We start from the raw sequence: 16,050 nt of genomic DNA on the forward strand, positions 1-16,050 counted from the left end.
ACTTAAACTATACTAGGAAAGCAGGAAGTGAACAAATGTAACGGTTACTGATTGTAAAAGTACCAGATGGATTGAATTAAATAAAATTAAATAAAATTAATTTTTTTTAATTAAAAGATTTAAAAAATATTTAAATTAAAAAAACTTAAACTATATTAGGAAAGCAGGAAGTGAACAAATGTAACGGTTACTGAATGGAAAGGTACCAGATGAATAAAATAAAATAAAATAAAATAAAATAAAATAAAATAAAATAAAATAAAATAAAATAAAATAAAATAAAATAAAATAAAATAAAATAAAATAAAATAAAATAAAATAAAATAAAATAAAATAAAATAAAATTAAATTAAATTAAATTAAATTAAATTAAATTAAATTAAATTAAATTAAATTAAATTTAACTATTTTTTATTAAAAGATTAAAAAAACATTTTAAATTAAAAAAAAAACTTACACTATATTAGGAAAGCAGTTCCCTTTCAGCGTGAATCATTCCAACAGTTTAGTTGCAAATTATTAACAAATGAAAAGATTAAAAAAAATGTAATTAAAAAAAACTTAAACTATACTAGGAAAGCAGGAAGTGAACAAATGTAACGGTTACTGATTGTAAAAGTACCAGATGGATTGAATTAAATAAAATTAAATAAAATTATTTTTTTTAATTAAAAGATTTAAAAAATATTTAAATTAAAAAAAACTTAAACTATATTAGGAAAGCAGGAAGTGAACAAATGTAACGGTTACTGAATGTAAAGGTACCAGATGAATAAAATAAAATAAAATAAAATAAAATAAAATAAAATAAAATAAAATTAAATTAAATTAAATTAAATTAAATTAAATTAAATTAAATTAAATTAAATTAAATTAAATTAAATTAAATTAAATTAAATTAAATTAAATTAAATTAAATTAAATACAATTTTACTATTTTTTATTAAAAGATTAAAAAACATTTTAAATTAAAAAAACTTACACTATATTAGGAAAGCAGTTCCCTTTCAGCGTGAATCATTCCAACAGTTTAGTTGCAGATAGATTGGCACCAGTGAAGCGTGCATCGCCTGACTGGTGTGCTTCCTGTCGACATGCGGGTACAAATATTTATGTTTGTGCTGCGGTACTGCATGGGGGTAGGGGGGTACATGCCAAGTACACAACTTACTCTATGTAGTCCCCACTGTTAAAAAACACATTAATAAATTTGCTAGTTACTTTATGCCAAAAGCAAATTAGCAACAAAATTACCCCTCATTTAGGATAATTACTTATTAAATATGTAAAATAATTAGGATGTTTGCCGTGAGAGATGATTCATGAGATGAGGCTGAGGGCTGAGCTTGTGACTTGTAATTCAATCCCATCACACTTGGGGGTGATATTTTAATCAGAGTGAGCAGCAAAGTTTGTTGACTAGCTCTTTAGCTTCCTGTGTAGTAGTCGTGAACGATGGTGACCTAAGACATGTCTCCTAGAAGGGGGGTACCACTAGGGGTACCTTGACTTGGAGGGGCGTGATGCACAGACTACACTGTAAACACATTCAGTAATAACTCTACAAAATAATAAATACAACAAAACGGTACAATTGAACATTTCACCTGAGGTGGTTTTCAAATTAAATTAAATTAAATTAAATTAAATTAAATTAAATTAAATTAAATTAAAATTAAAATTAAAATTAAAATTAAAATTAAAATTAAAATTAAAATTAAAATTAAAATTAAAATTAAAATTAAAATTAAAATTAAAATTAAAATTAAAATTAAAATTAAATTTAAATTAAATAAAATTAACTTTTCAATTAAAAGATTTAAAAAATATTTAAATTAAAAAACTTAAACTATAATAGGAAAGCAGGAAGTGAACAAATGTAATGGTTACTGATTGTAAAAGTACCAGATGGATTAAATGAAATGAAATGAAATGAAATGAAATGAAATTAAATGAAATTAAATGAAATTATTATTTTTTTTAATTAAAAGATAAAAAAAAATATTAAAAAAACTTATATTAGGAAAGCAGGAAGTGAACAAATGTAACGGTTACTGAATGTAAAAGTACCAGATGAATAAAATAAAATAAAATAAAATAAAACTATTTTTTATTAAAAGATTAAAAAAATATTTTAAATTAAAAAAAAACTTAAACTATATTAGGAAAGCAGGAAGTGAACAAATGTAACAGTTGCTGATTGTAAAAGTACCAGATGGAGGGGTAGGATTTAATAAGCTTTGCTTCTTCCTACTCCTTTTGGACATGTGGAACTGAAAATAAATACTACAAAACGGTACAATTGAACATTTCACCTGACGTGAAAAAATTTTTATGAATAAAATAAAATAAAATAAAATAAAATAAAATAAAATAAAATAAAATAAAATAAAATAAAATAAAATAAAATAAAATAAAATAAAATAAAATAAAATAAAATAAAATAAAATAAAATAAAATTAACGTGATTTTCAAAGTATAACATTACTTCAAAACATGTACTTAATGACGTTACACCTTATGAAGGGTAAAGAGCTTATTTTGCACACAGCCTATTCAGTCAGGTCGAAGGTGTTTTTCTACTTCGGACCGATGCTATAAACACCATCTCAGCGCTCAGTTGTGACTTGTCTGGAGCCGAGTAGAGTCCCGCCACAGCTTCATTTCACTTTTTTTGGTGCATACACGTTTACAGTCATGGGAAAATTATACTATATACACTTTATTTATTATATATTCATGATGGTGAGGTTTTTTTTACTTCACTGGTTACCATTTTTGGTGTTGATGACCTGACCACGGCGTTACGTATGTAATGGCGGCATCCGGTACACGTACAACAAGAGTTTCCCAAAGAGAGAAAAAAAATTGTCCAAAATCGGATGGTTGTTTGTCTATAGGTGCCCTGTGATTGGCTGGTGACCACTCCAGGTCAGCTGGGATAGGCTCCAGCATACTTGGACTCTAGTGTGGATAATAGCTGGCTTGGCGCCCATTTCAGCCATATGGTCGACATTGATATCGGCGCATAATAATGTGGCGGTAACAGCCATCAACGTTTGAAATAGTAATTAACCAGATTAGCCGTTACTGGAAAACAATAATGGCATTAGTAACGCCCCTCACTGATCTCAAACACACACACACACACACACACACACACACACTCCAAGGAAGAGGCAGCGCCGGATGACAAGCATGAGGAACGAGAAGGTAGAAAGATGAACTTTAGTCGTATCTGATTTCAATAAAAAGTCACCCCGAAAGCGACGACGAGGTCACTTGGCGGGAACGTAAGCGGAAAAGAGAAGCGAGAGAGGAATTGTGGCGAGGGGGGGGGTTGGGGGTGAGTCGGGACACAGCTGAGAGGTTCCTCCAGCTGCAAGGAGGCAGGACTTTGAGCTCTGCAGGATCCTGGCGTACAGCCACAGGGCAGAAGAACCGGCATCGCTCTTTCATTTTCTGTATGCTTCAGCTTTTTTAAAAAACTGTTTTTTGGTGTGTTCAAATGGTGGTTTGCAGCACAGTGTGGTTGCCATTTATGTGGAGGGTTTGTTAGTCCAACACAGTCTTGTTCAGGTAACCAAAATAATCATCTGGACTTCCTATAATTTCCTTCAATGCATAAATAATACAAAGTATTAGTTCAGGAAAATTCTTGAAAAATGCTTAAAAAAATGCAAAAATGGTCTTTAGTCTTTAAAAAAACTTTACGTAATCAAAGGAAAGTTTGTCCATCATGGTGATGTAGTACTTGACTTACATTCCAGGGGTCAAAACCACTCTTGGACAGCACCTCTCTACATAGTCCAGGAGGTCGGAGAAACCTCCCGAATCCTCGCTTGGAAATATTGATATTTCTTATTCATCCAGTACCAGCAAAAATAACATAAATAATCACTAACATGAGCGTTCTGTAGGCTCCGGATAGAACCCCCTGTCATCACAACAACAACAAAGTAGCACGGAGTAGCATTGTTGTTGTGTGTTATGTGACAATATTTTAAAATTATTAAATTTGAATGAAAATTATTCATTATGTTAGATATCCGCACTTAGACCAGGGGTCTCAAATGTGGCCCGCAGGACACTAGTTTGAGGCCCCCTGCCTTGATATGAAAGTTTAATGTTAGTTTGATATGGATGCTGTATGGTATCATGTACCCAGAAAAAAAATGATTACGTTTGATTCATGTTCATGTTAAAGGTTAAATAACTGTTAATAGTTATCCTCCCTATCCGTGTGGAAGTGGTAAGTTTTTGGCTATTTCAGTTGAAAGGAAATAACTCGAAGGCTACCGTTTAGGTGGCTAGCTCTCTAGCTTGCGAGTTAGCATGTGTCTCGAGACCCTGCGGTTGCGCAATATGTTGTAAATAAACGGAACATTCCAGATTATTTTAACCAGGGGTCTCAAACACGCGGCCCGCGGACCAAATGTGGCCCGCAGGACACTAGTTTGAGGCCCCCTGCCTTGATATGAAAGTTTAATGATATTTGATATGGATGCTGTATGGTATCATGTACCCAGAAAAAAAATTATTACGTTTGATTCATGTTCATGTTAAAGGTTAAATAACTGTTAATAGTTATCCTCCCTATCCGTGTGGAAGTGGTAAGTTTTTGGCTATTTAAGTTGAAGGGAAATAACTCGAAGGCTACCGTTTAGGTGGCTAGCGCTCTAGCTTGCGCGTTAGCATGTGTCTCGAGACCCTGCGGTTGCGCAATATGTTGTAAATAAACGGAACATTCCAGATTATTTTAACCAGGGGTCTCAAACACGCGGCCCGTGGACCAAATGTGGCCCGCAGGACACTAGTTTGAGGCCCCCCGCCTTGATATGAAAGTTTAACGTTAGTTTGATATGGATGCTGTATGGTATCATGTACCCAGAAAAAAAATATTACGTTTGATTCATGTTCATGTTAAAGGTTAAATAACTGTTAATAGTTATCCTCCCTATCCGTGTGGAAGTGGTAAGTTTTGGGCTATTTAAGTTGAAGGGAAATAACTCGAAGGCTACCGTTTAGGTGGCTAGCGCTCTAGTTTGCGAGTTAGCATGTGTCTCGAGACCCTGCGGTTGCGCAATATGTTGTAAATAAACGGAACATTCCAGATTATTTTAACCAGGGGTCTCAAACACGCGGCCCGCGGACCAAATGTGGCCCGCAGGACACTAGTTTGAGGCCCCCTGCCTTGATATGAAAGTTTAATGATATTTGATATGGATGCTGTATGGTATCATGTACCCAGAAAAAATGATTACGTTTGATTCATGTTCATGTTAAAGGTTAAATAACTGTTAATAGTTATCCTCCCTATCCGTGTGGAAGTGGTAAGTTTTTGGCTATTTAAGTTGAAGGGAAATAACTCGAAGGCTACCGTTTAGGTGGCTAGCTCTCTAGCTTGCGAGTTAGCATGTGTCTCGAGACCCTGCGGTTGCGCAATATGTTGTAAATAAACGGAACATTCCAGATTATTTTAACCAGGGGTCTCAAACACGCGGCCCGCGGACCAAATGTGGCCCGCAGGACACTAGTTTGAGGCCCCCTGCCTTGATATGAAAGTTTAATGATATTTGATATGGATGCTGTATGGTATCATGTACCCAGAAAAAAAATGATTACGTTTGATTCATGTTCATGTTAAAGGTTAAATAACTGTTAATAGTTATCCTCCCTATGCGTGTGGAAGTGGTAAGTTTTTGGCTATTTAAGTTGAAAGGAAATAACTCGAAGGCTACCGTTTAGGTGGCTAGCGCTCTAGTTTGCGAGTTAGCATGTGTCAACTATATGTGCTTTCTTAACTTTTTATTATTATTATTATATTTATTTATTACTGATTGATTGATTATATTTATTCTTGATTTGTTTATTTATTTTTCATCTTATTTTGTGCAGAAAAATAAAAATTAAGATATTTGAGAACAGTGGAATATTTTATCAGAACTTTTATTGTAGAAAATCGGAACCAAAGCAAAGTTTATTAATTTTTCCGTTTTTAATAAATGCGTTTTTTTTTTTTTGGGAAAACCTGAGCTTCCCTCGCTCCAGTGGCCCCCAGGTAAATTGAGTTTGAGACCCCTGACTTAGACAATAGTTCATTCACGATGCTAATATGTGGCTAAAAACATCACATTAACAGTAATATACGTAGTATTCTATCCGGATTGGTTAAAGTTCCGCCCCTCGATTGGATGACGTCCCGTTGTTAAACGTTGTTATTTATGATTTATGATTTATGATTTGGACGTGTGTTGACCTTTCATGGAGCGAGTGAAGGGTTGCGGCCTGTTGTGTTGCAATAAAAGAACGGCTGGTTACACACATGTACACACGCTGGTAGGGCAGTGCCCCGTGGGTTTAGTCAACAGGGAGGCCGATTGTTTCCGTGTCCACGATGAATATGAGCCGCGGATATGAACGGAATTCTATTTCCATTTTAGTCAAACAAAGGTTGTTTTCGGGAAGCGGATAAGAAAACAATCCCGTCTGCCAAAAACCTGCTCCTTCACAGATTCATCCAAAAGGAGGAGGAGGCGGTGGAGAGGAGGCTTTCCCTGGAGTTTTCGGAATGACGTGTTTTGCAGGGTTGGGATTTGGGAGTTTGTGCCGGTGTTCTTCTCTCTCTGGTGAGCTTTTCCCGGGACTTCAGGTGGTGATTCCCAATTTCAACGTGGACTTGTTGAGTGTGTTTATGCACACCGGCTGACTGATAATGAGAGTCCCTGGAGGGGGGTGGGTGGGGGGGGGGGGTCCGTGGAAGTACAACAGGACTCTTCAAGTGAATCGCTGCGAGGAAATGTCAACCCAACAAAGTGACGAGTTGAGTTTTTTTAGCTAATTTTCTTTTAGCTTATTCCTTTTTTCCTGGTCCTCGGGACATCCCAAAAACATGAATGCCCCTTAATTGTCATCTGGGATAGGCTCCAGCATATCCCCAACACCCTAGTGAAGGATGACTGGAGAGAAAAGTGTGTTTTTTATAGGCTAACATGACCCTGTGATCGTATTTCTCCTATCAACAAGCCTTTGAAATGTCGCATTGAAAGCAGAGGGAAAATATTCCATTCCTATGCATCACAAAAATACTGAATAAAAGGAAGAGAAAAGCAAAGTGAGCGACATGGAAGCAGCAACGAGTGATAAATAACGACGTTACGGACTTATTTGAATTGTGTTGGAACCTCCAGGAATACCATTCCCAATAACTTCCTGTTTAGTTTCCTCTAAATTTCCAATATTTTACCTTTCAATACAAAACCTTGAATGTTTTTCTTCTAAACTTAAACAGCCATAAACTTACCACTTCCACACTAGATGAGAGAGGAACGTTTTTCACTGTATAATGTTGCACATGCTAACGTCATGACCTCATGCAGTGTTAATGTAAGGTAATGTAAGGTAAGGTAATACCTCAATATTTGGAGTCATCACTGCCACCTGGTGACCGCAGGTGGCAAAAAAACCCACTGCATACATTTTTTGAGTGTTAAGTTGCTGTGTGGTGAATTTAGTGTTTTTTGTAAGATTATATTATTATAAGCTGGAACAGTTTGGACACCCCTGGTGGAAAGCTACTCCCGCCCCCATTCCAACGTCTCCTTCCCGTTCACGCCGGGACAAATCCGGAAAAAAGATGTGAGGGCAAAGAGACACGTGCGATGCATCCCAGCTGGGAAGTGCTTATTCCCGACGTTTCTACTTAAGCTAATTAGAAGCAGCGTGTGACCCCTAACGGTAAATCTCCGCTGTCTATCTTTGACACGGACGATGGCTGAGTGTTAAAAAGCGAAAGGGGTTCGGCGTTAGAATAAGGTCGTCTAATTCCCATCGGGACCGTGGGGGGGCATTTGGGCTCACTGATGATATTTGATGTTAAAGCTAATACGAGCACAGTGAAACCGCAACAATGAACACTGCATACATTTTTGAGTGTTAAGTTGCTGTGTGGTGAATTTAGTGTTCTTTGTAAGATTATATGGTGGAAAGCTATTCCCACTTCCATTCCAAGCTGGCCATGATGGGCAATCTGACTGGGAAACGTCTCCTTCCCGTTCGCGCCGGGACAAATCCGGAAAAGGATGTGAGGGCAAAGAGACACGTAACCGCGTGCGATGCATCCCAGCTGGGAAGTGCTTATTCCCGACGTTTCTACTTAAGCTAATTAGAAGCAGCGTGTGACCCCTAACGGTAAATCTCCGCTGTCTATCTTTGACACGGACGATGGCTGAGTGTTAAAAAGCGGGGAGGGGTTCGGCGTTAGAATAAGGTCTTCTAATTCCCATCGGGACCGTGGGGGGGGGGGGCATTTGGGCTCACTGATGATATTTGATGTTAAAGCTAATACGAGCACAGTGAAACTGCAACAATGAACACTGCATACATTTTTGAGTGTTAAGTTGCTGTGTGGTGAATTTAGTGTTCTTTGTAAGATTATATGGTGGAAAGCTATTCCCACTTCCATTCCAAGCTGGCCATGATGGGCAATCTGACTGGGAAACGTCTCCTTCCCGTTCGCGCCGGGACAAATCCGGAAAAGGATGTGAGGGCAAAGAGACACGTAACCGCGTGTGATGCATCCCAGCTGGGAAGTGCTTATTCCCGACGTTTCTACTTAAGCTAATTAGAAGCAGCGTGTGACCCCTAACGGTAAATCTCCGCTGTCTATCTTTGACACGGACGATGGCTGAGTGTTAAAAAGCGGGGAGGGGTTCGGCGTTAGAATAAGGTCTTCTAATTCCCATCGGGACCGTGGGGGGGCATTTGGGCTCACCGATGATATTTGATGTTAAAGCTAATACGAGCACAATTAATCCCCCAGGGTGAGCGGGAATTGGCATTCCGGCATCGAGCCGGTGTGTAAACAGCTAGCGCGTGTGTGTCGCCGCAAGTCGAAATGAAAAAGAATATCAGCGCAATCTCCGCCGTCTTCAAGTTCACCAAATTTGAATTCCCAGATTGTATCGGCGGAATAATGTGGCGGCTCATGATGTCCGTAGCGGGATGCATCGGCAGGGAAATGCTTCTTCCTGATTGCTAAATGTGATTAAGCGGGAAGGCCGGCATGCCGCAAATTCATTATTTTCCCGCCGAAGATGTGTTCTTCGCCGCCTCCTTAAAACCCGCCCACACACACGTACTTAATACTATTGAAATATACGCTCTTGGAATTCTGTATAAGGATTCATTTCATGGTCTCTTATGGAATAATGGAGTTATTATTTATGTTTTATGGCTCGCCTTCTGCTGTTATTTATGTGTCAAAAAGGCAAATATCGTATTTATTATATTGATCATTCAGGTGGCTTCATGGTTTTGACTGACACCTGTCATCCAGATCTCCAAAGTGGAAGACCATGTGACACAGATTGACTTCCAAGTTCTTCGTGTTTAACATTCCTCTTGTGTTAGCTTTCTGGTATCATCTCTGATGTTAACGGGTCCGATTTGACCCGTTTTGATCCAAACTGGTCTTTCCATGATCCAAATTGATGTTTTTCCATGATCCAAACTGGTCTTTCCATGATCCAAATTGTTCTTTCCATGATCCAAATTGTTCTTTCCATGATCCAAACTGTTCTTTCCATGATCCAAATTGTTCTTTCCATGATCCAAACTGTTCTTTCCATGATCCAAACTGTTCTTTCCATGATCCAAATTGGTCTTTCCATGATCCAAACTGTTCTTTCCATGATCCAAATTGTTCTTTCCATGATCCAAATTGTTCTTTCCATGATCCAAATTGTTCTTTCCATGATCCAAACTGTTCTTTCCATGATCCAAACTGTTTTTTCCAACATCCAAACTGGTCTTTCCATGATTCAAATTGTTCTTTCCATGATCCAAATTGTTCTTTCCATGATCCAAATTGTTCTTTCCATGATCCAAATTGTTCTTTCCCTGATCCAAACTGTTCTTTCCATGATCCAAATTGATCTTTCCATGATCCAAACTGGTCTTTCCATGATCCAAATTGATCTTTCCATGATCCAAATTGTTCTTTCCATGATCCAAATTGTTCTTTCCATGATCCAAATTGATTTTTTCATGATCCAAATTGATCTTTCCATGATCCAAATTGATTTTTTCATGATCCAAACTGGTCTTTCCATGATCCAAATTGATCTTTCCATGATCCAAATTGTTCTTTCCATGATCCAAATTGTTCTTTCCATGATCCAAATTGATTTTTTCATGATCCAAATTGATCTTTCCATGATCCAAATTGATTTTTTCATGATCCAAATTGATCTTTCCATGATCCAAATTGATTTTTTAATGATCCAAATTGTTCTTTCCATGATCCAAATTGTTCTTTCCATGATCCAAATTGTTCTTTCCATGATCCAAATTGATTTTTTCATGATCCAAATTGATCTTTCCATGATCCAAATTGATTTTTTCATGATCCAAATTGATCTTTCCATGATCCAAATTGATTTTTTAATGATCCAAATTGTTCTTTCCATGATCCAAATTGTTCTTTCCATGATCCAAACTGTTCTTTCCATGATCCAAATTGATCTTTCCATGATCCAAATTGTTCTTTCCATGATCCAAATTGATTTTTTCATGATCCAAATTGATCTTTCCATGATCCAAATTGATTTTTTCATGATCCAAATTGATTTTTTCATGATCCAAATTGATCTTTCCATGATCCAAATTGATTTTTTAATGATCCAAATTGTTCTTTCCATGATCCAAATTGGTCTTTCCATGATCCAAATTGGTCTTTCAATGATCCAAATTGTTCTTTCCATGATCCAAATTGATCTTTCCATGATCCAAATTGTTCTTTCCGTGATCCAAATTGTTCTTTCCATGATCCAAATTGTTCTTTCCATGATCCAAACTGTTCTTTCCATGATCCAAATTGATCTTTCCATGATCCAAATTGTTCTTTCCATGATCCAAATTGATTTTTTCATGATCCAAATTGATCTTTCCATGATCCAAATTGATCTTTCCATGATCCAAATTGATTTTTTAATGATCCAAATTGTTCTTTCCATGATCCAAATTGTTCTTTCCATGATCCAAACTGTTCTTTCCATGATCCAAATTGGTCTTTCAATGATCCAAATTGTTCTTTCCATGATCCAAATTGATCTTTCCATGATCCAAATTGTTCTTTCCGTGATCCAAATTGTTCTTCCCTTGATCCAAACTGTTCTTTCCATGATCCAAATTGATTATTTTTTTGTTTTTATTTAGTTGAAATAGAGTTTCCTGACAAAGTCCAAATAATAATAATAATAATAATATTAATAATAATAGCAATAAACAAATGTAATGTGATTCTTTTTATGCATTCAAATGTTAAAGGGGTCGGTAAATAATATTATTTTAAGAATAGAATCATGATTATCATAATTTACGGTGTACAAGTCGGGTGTTGAATACAATTAGAGACAATCAAACCCATGTGACCCTCGTTAATGGATGATGGTGACACGCCCACCTGGACCACGTCTACAATGGGAACGTCGTTGGACCTGCTAGCGACGTCGCCCTCCGCAGTGGGGCCATTCTTTTATTATAGGAGACGTTTTTTTTTTAATGACATCCTCCATCCTCCTGGGGGGGGGGGGGTTGGTGGTGGGGGGGGGGGGGGTGGTGGGGGGGGTGGGCACTGACTGAATGAAATTACATTTGAATCCGTAGAGCCTGCAGTGTCATTGTGGCTGCGAGGTGGCTTCACGGGACTAGCATGTCGCGTATCTGCGTCGTGCACATGCGTGACACACGCACACACACACACATAGACACACACACACATGCACACGCACACAAACATGGCAATGGCGGCTATGGGTTACTAAGCCTAATGAGGCTTTAGAAGCCTGCTGCCTTTCACATTTTTTTTTTAGATGATACTGGGATTTGCCCCCCCGTCCCCCGCCCCCCGTCCCCCGTCACAGAGCGACCCAACTCAACGCCGAGACGAAGCCTGGAGGCAGTTGGAAAAGTGCTAGCCACTTAACTGCAAACAGCTCCGAGCTTTTCCTTTTTTTCTTCTTCTTTTTCTTTATTAGCGGCGTGATGACAGTTCAGCCGCGTCCGTGACCGCAACACATTAATTGAGCGGCGCTCGGCGACGTCTCGGCTCCTTAGTTGACTTCCTGTGTGAATGTTGGCATTGTGTCGGCGCCCCCCGCCCCCCCCCCCCCGCCGGAGCGCCCACCTCTGCTGCATTTCATACCGATGAATGCGCGGCATTGACGGCGTGCTGATGAAAACGTCGGTACATTACGACGCTTTAATTGACCCACCACGGACGCATAAAAGAAATCCATTAGGCCGGGAATCACGGGAATGACGGATCAAGGGGAAACGGTGGGGATCATGTACAAAGGAATTCTGACGGAAGGGCAGGAAATTGGACGTAAGATTTGGTTTGGTAGGAAATCACAGGAATGGTTGATAAGCAATAATACGGGGATTACGAGGCTCGGAAAAAAGCGAAGATGATATCAGTTAAGGAAGTCAGGTGAGGGATTAACGGAGGGAGGAAATGGAGAAATCGGGAAGCTAATGAAGAAGCGTGCGTCCTCGTTAATGACAAGCTGGAAGATCGGATTCACTGATGGCGTTGCTGACATTTGAGTCATCTTACAGGTGGCGCAACTGCTTCATGGGGGGGTCGTTGGGGGGTCATGGGGGGGGGGGTTCATGTCTGCAATCCTATTAGTAGTAATTCCTAAGTATTTATTGAAGTATTTATTGATATAAAAAAGGCATTTGTCCTAACAGACAACATTATGTGCATTTGACTGGGAATACTGAATGTGGAGTACCACAAGGTTCTGTTTTGTGCCCGAAACGTTTGATTCTTTTTATAGTATCAGTGATATTTGGGAAGTTTCTGAGTTGTTCAGAACATTTTTCAAAAATATTGAAAGTGAAATAGTGAAATTTTAAATTTGGTTTGATATAAATAATATTTTTAGCACTGATAAAAACCAAATGTATGTTTTTTTCTAAAAGAAGGTTTAAAATTATAGTATAATATTTTATATTTATTAGATTTCATATTATATATATAATATATTGTATATTTTGTTAACTTTTAATATTATGTGAATAACGTAATTATGAGAAGAAAATTAGAAAATGACTTTCCTGAAGTATTTTAACTTTCTTCTTAAAGGGGAACTGCACTTTTTTTTTTTTTACAATTTTGTCCATCATTCACAATCCAAACATGAAAACATATTTTTTTTCCTTTTCTGTGCATTATAACACAAGAAAACAAATTCATATGTGCTAGCTAACAATGCACATCATTGGGATGTACCTTTTTCGACTACGAAACCCTCTAAAAAAAACCTCTAACAAGCATTATAACATGAAAAAAAAATTCATATGTGCTAGCTAACAATGCACACAATTTGGAGGTACCTATTTCGACTACAAAGCCCTCTAAATAACCTCTAACAAGCATTATAACACGAGAAAACAAATTCGTATGTGCTAGCTAACAATGCACATCATTGGGAGGTACCTTTTTCGACTACGAAGCCCTCTAAATAACCTCTAAAAAGTATTATAACACGAGAAAACAAATTCATATGTGCTAGCTAACAATGCACACAATTTGGAGGTACCTATTTCGACTACGAAGCCCTCTAAATAACCTCTAAAAAACATCATAACACGAGAAAACAAATTCATATGTGCTAGCTAACAATGCACATCATTGGGAGGTAGTACCTATTTCGACTAAAAAGCCCTCTAAAAAAAACCTCTAAAAAGCATTATAACACGAGAATACAAATTAATATGTGCTAGCTAACAATGCATATCATTGGGAGGTACCTATTTCGACTACGAAGCCCTCTAAAAAAACCTCTAAAAAGTATTATAACACGAGAAAACAAATTCATATGTGCTAGCTAACAATGCACACAATTTGGAGGTACCTATTTCGACTACGAAGCCCTCTAAATAACCTCTAAAAAACATCATAACACGAGAAAACAAATTCATATGTGCTAGCTAACAATGCACATCATTGGGAGGTAGTACCTATTTCGACTAAAAAGCCCTCTAAATAACCTCTAAAAAACATCATAACACGAGAAAACAAATTCATATGTGCTAGCTAACAATGCACATCATTGGGAGGTAGTACCTATTTTGACAACGAAGCCCTCTAAAAAAAACCTCTAAAAAGCATTATAACACAAGAAAACTAATTAATATGCGCTAGCTAACAATGCACATCATTGGGAGGTACCTATTTCGACTACGAAGCCCTCTAAAAAAAACTCTAACAAGCATTATAACATGAAAAAAATTCATATGTGCTAGCTAACAATGCACATCATTGGGAGGTAGTACCTATTTCGACTACGAAGCCCTCTAAAAAACCTCTAAAAAGCATTATAACACAAGAAAACAAATTCATATGTGCTAGCTAACAATGCACATCATTGGGAGGTACCTATTTTGACTACGAAGCCCTCTAAAAAAACCTCTAAAAAGTATTATAACACGAGAAAACAAATTCATATGTGCTAGCTAACAATGCACACAATTTGGAGGTACCTATTTCGACTATGAGGCCCTCTAAAAATACCTCTAACAAGCATTATAACATGAAAAAAAAATTCATATGTGCTAGCTAACAACGCACATCATTGGGAGGTACCTATTTTGACAACGAAGCCCTCTAAAAAAAACCCTCTAAAAAGTATTATAACACGAAAAAAAATTCATATGTGCTAGCTAACAATGCACATCATTGGGAGGTAGTACCTATTTCGACTATGAGGCCCTCTAAAAAAAACCTCTAACAAGCATTATAACATGAAAAAAAAATTCATATGTGCTAGCTAACAACGCACATCACTGGGAGGTAGTACTTATTTCGACTAAAAAGCCCTCTAAAAAAACTCTAAAAAGCATCATAACACGACAAAACAAATTAATATGTGCTAGCTAACAATGCTAACAACATTGATTTAGCCCAGTAGCTAACGCCAACGACAGATATTAGCATAGAAACGTCGACAGCGTTGTCGCTGGGATGTCGGCTGATGGGATAGCTCAAGTTGAAAGTACCACGGTACTATATATGAATAGTACTTGCACTGTGTACTCAATAGAAGTTGGGTACAGAAGACCTCCGCCAAGGCTTAACGAGAGTATCTAAGAATCGTAATTAAGGGACATTTGGAAAACATTTCCAAATTGTTGGTTTTAAGAAGAATAGCAACCAAACGACGTCCTTGGGGGAGGTAATCACCCAGTGAGGATGGAATATTGCAGGACTGAATGCAAGGAAAAGCGGGAATGTTTTGAGTTTTCTCTTCCATTGAGGAACTTCATCCAAATGTGCCATTAAAGGATTAGCGTCTGATAACCGGAAGCTATCTCCAGCCCGACACCTGCGTACGCACCAAATGGCATATCCGCACAGCAGCCCAGCAACACCAGGATCCCGACACAATTCCGTCTCCTTTTTACTTACTTTTGTGCAGCGGCCGTGCACGTGTGCGGCGAAGCGGAGAACGGCGGCCGGCTGTTCCACGGTGATAAGCGCGGCACACAAACACGCTTAGCGACTCCCACAGGTCACAGGTCACAGGTCAGAGGCCAGGTACTATAAGACAGGTGATGGAGACATGCGCCGCGCTGGGATTAAACATACGGGCAGATGGCAGCGGGTCTACGCACGGTCCGGCGAGTGCCAAAGTGACGAGTTAGCTCGGGGGAGGGGGGCAGACGTGCTGTGCAGAAGCCAGTGGAAATGCGGCGGACAGGAAGTTGCTGGCACCAGAGTGCCAATGCGACGCACTATTGCATTGCTAACTGTACGCATGTGGAGACGAAGACAAAAAGATCTCTTTGGTCCAAATACAAAATCATATGTTGGACTTGCTGGAGGAGATGGAAGGACCACTTTAGGGATGGATGGATGGATGGATGGATGGATGGATGGATGGATGGATGGATGGATGATTGGATGGATGGATGGATGGATGGATGGATGGATGATTGGATGGAAGGATGGATGGATGGATGGATGATTGGATGGAAGGA

General features: G+C 38.1%; 1 protein-coding gene across 1 annotated transcript in view; it reads left to right on the plus strand.

The window, feature by feature from the left end:
* grin3ba (glutamate receptor, ionotropic, N-methyl-D-aspartate 3Ba) overlaps positions 1-16,050 on the plus strand; it is a 171,461-nt gene that overhangs the window by 1,985 nt on the left and 153,426 nt on the right. The window lies entirely within an intron of this gene.

The sequence above is a fragment of the Doryrhamphus excisus genome, chromosome 19, assembly GCF_030265055.1.
Source record: "Doryrhamphus excisus isolate RoL2022-K1 chromosome 19, RoL_Dexc_1.0, whole genome shotgun sequence".
Lineage (NCBI taxonomy): Eukaryota > Metazoa > Chordata > Actinopteri > Syngnathiformes > Syngnathidae > Doryrhamphus > Doryrhamphus excisus.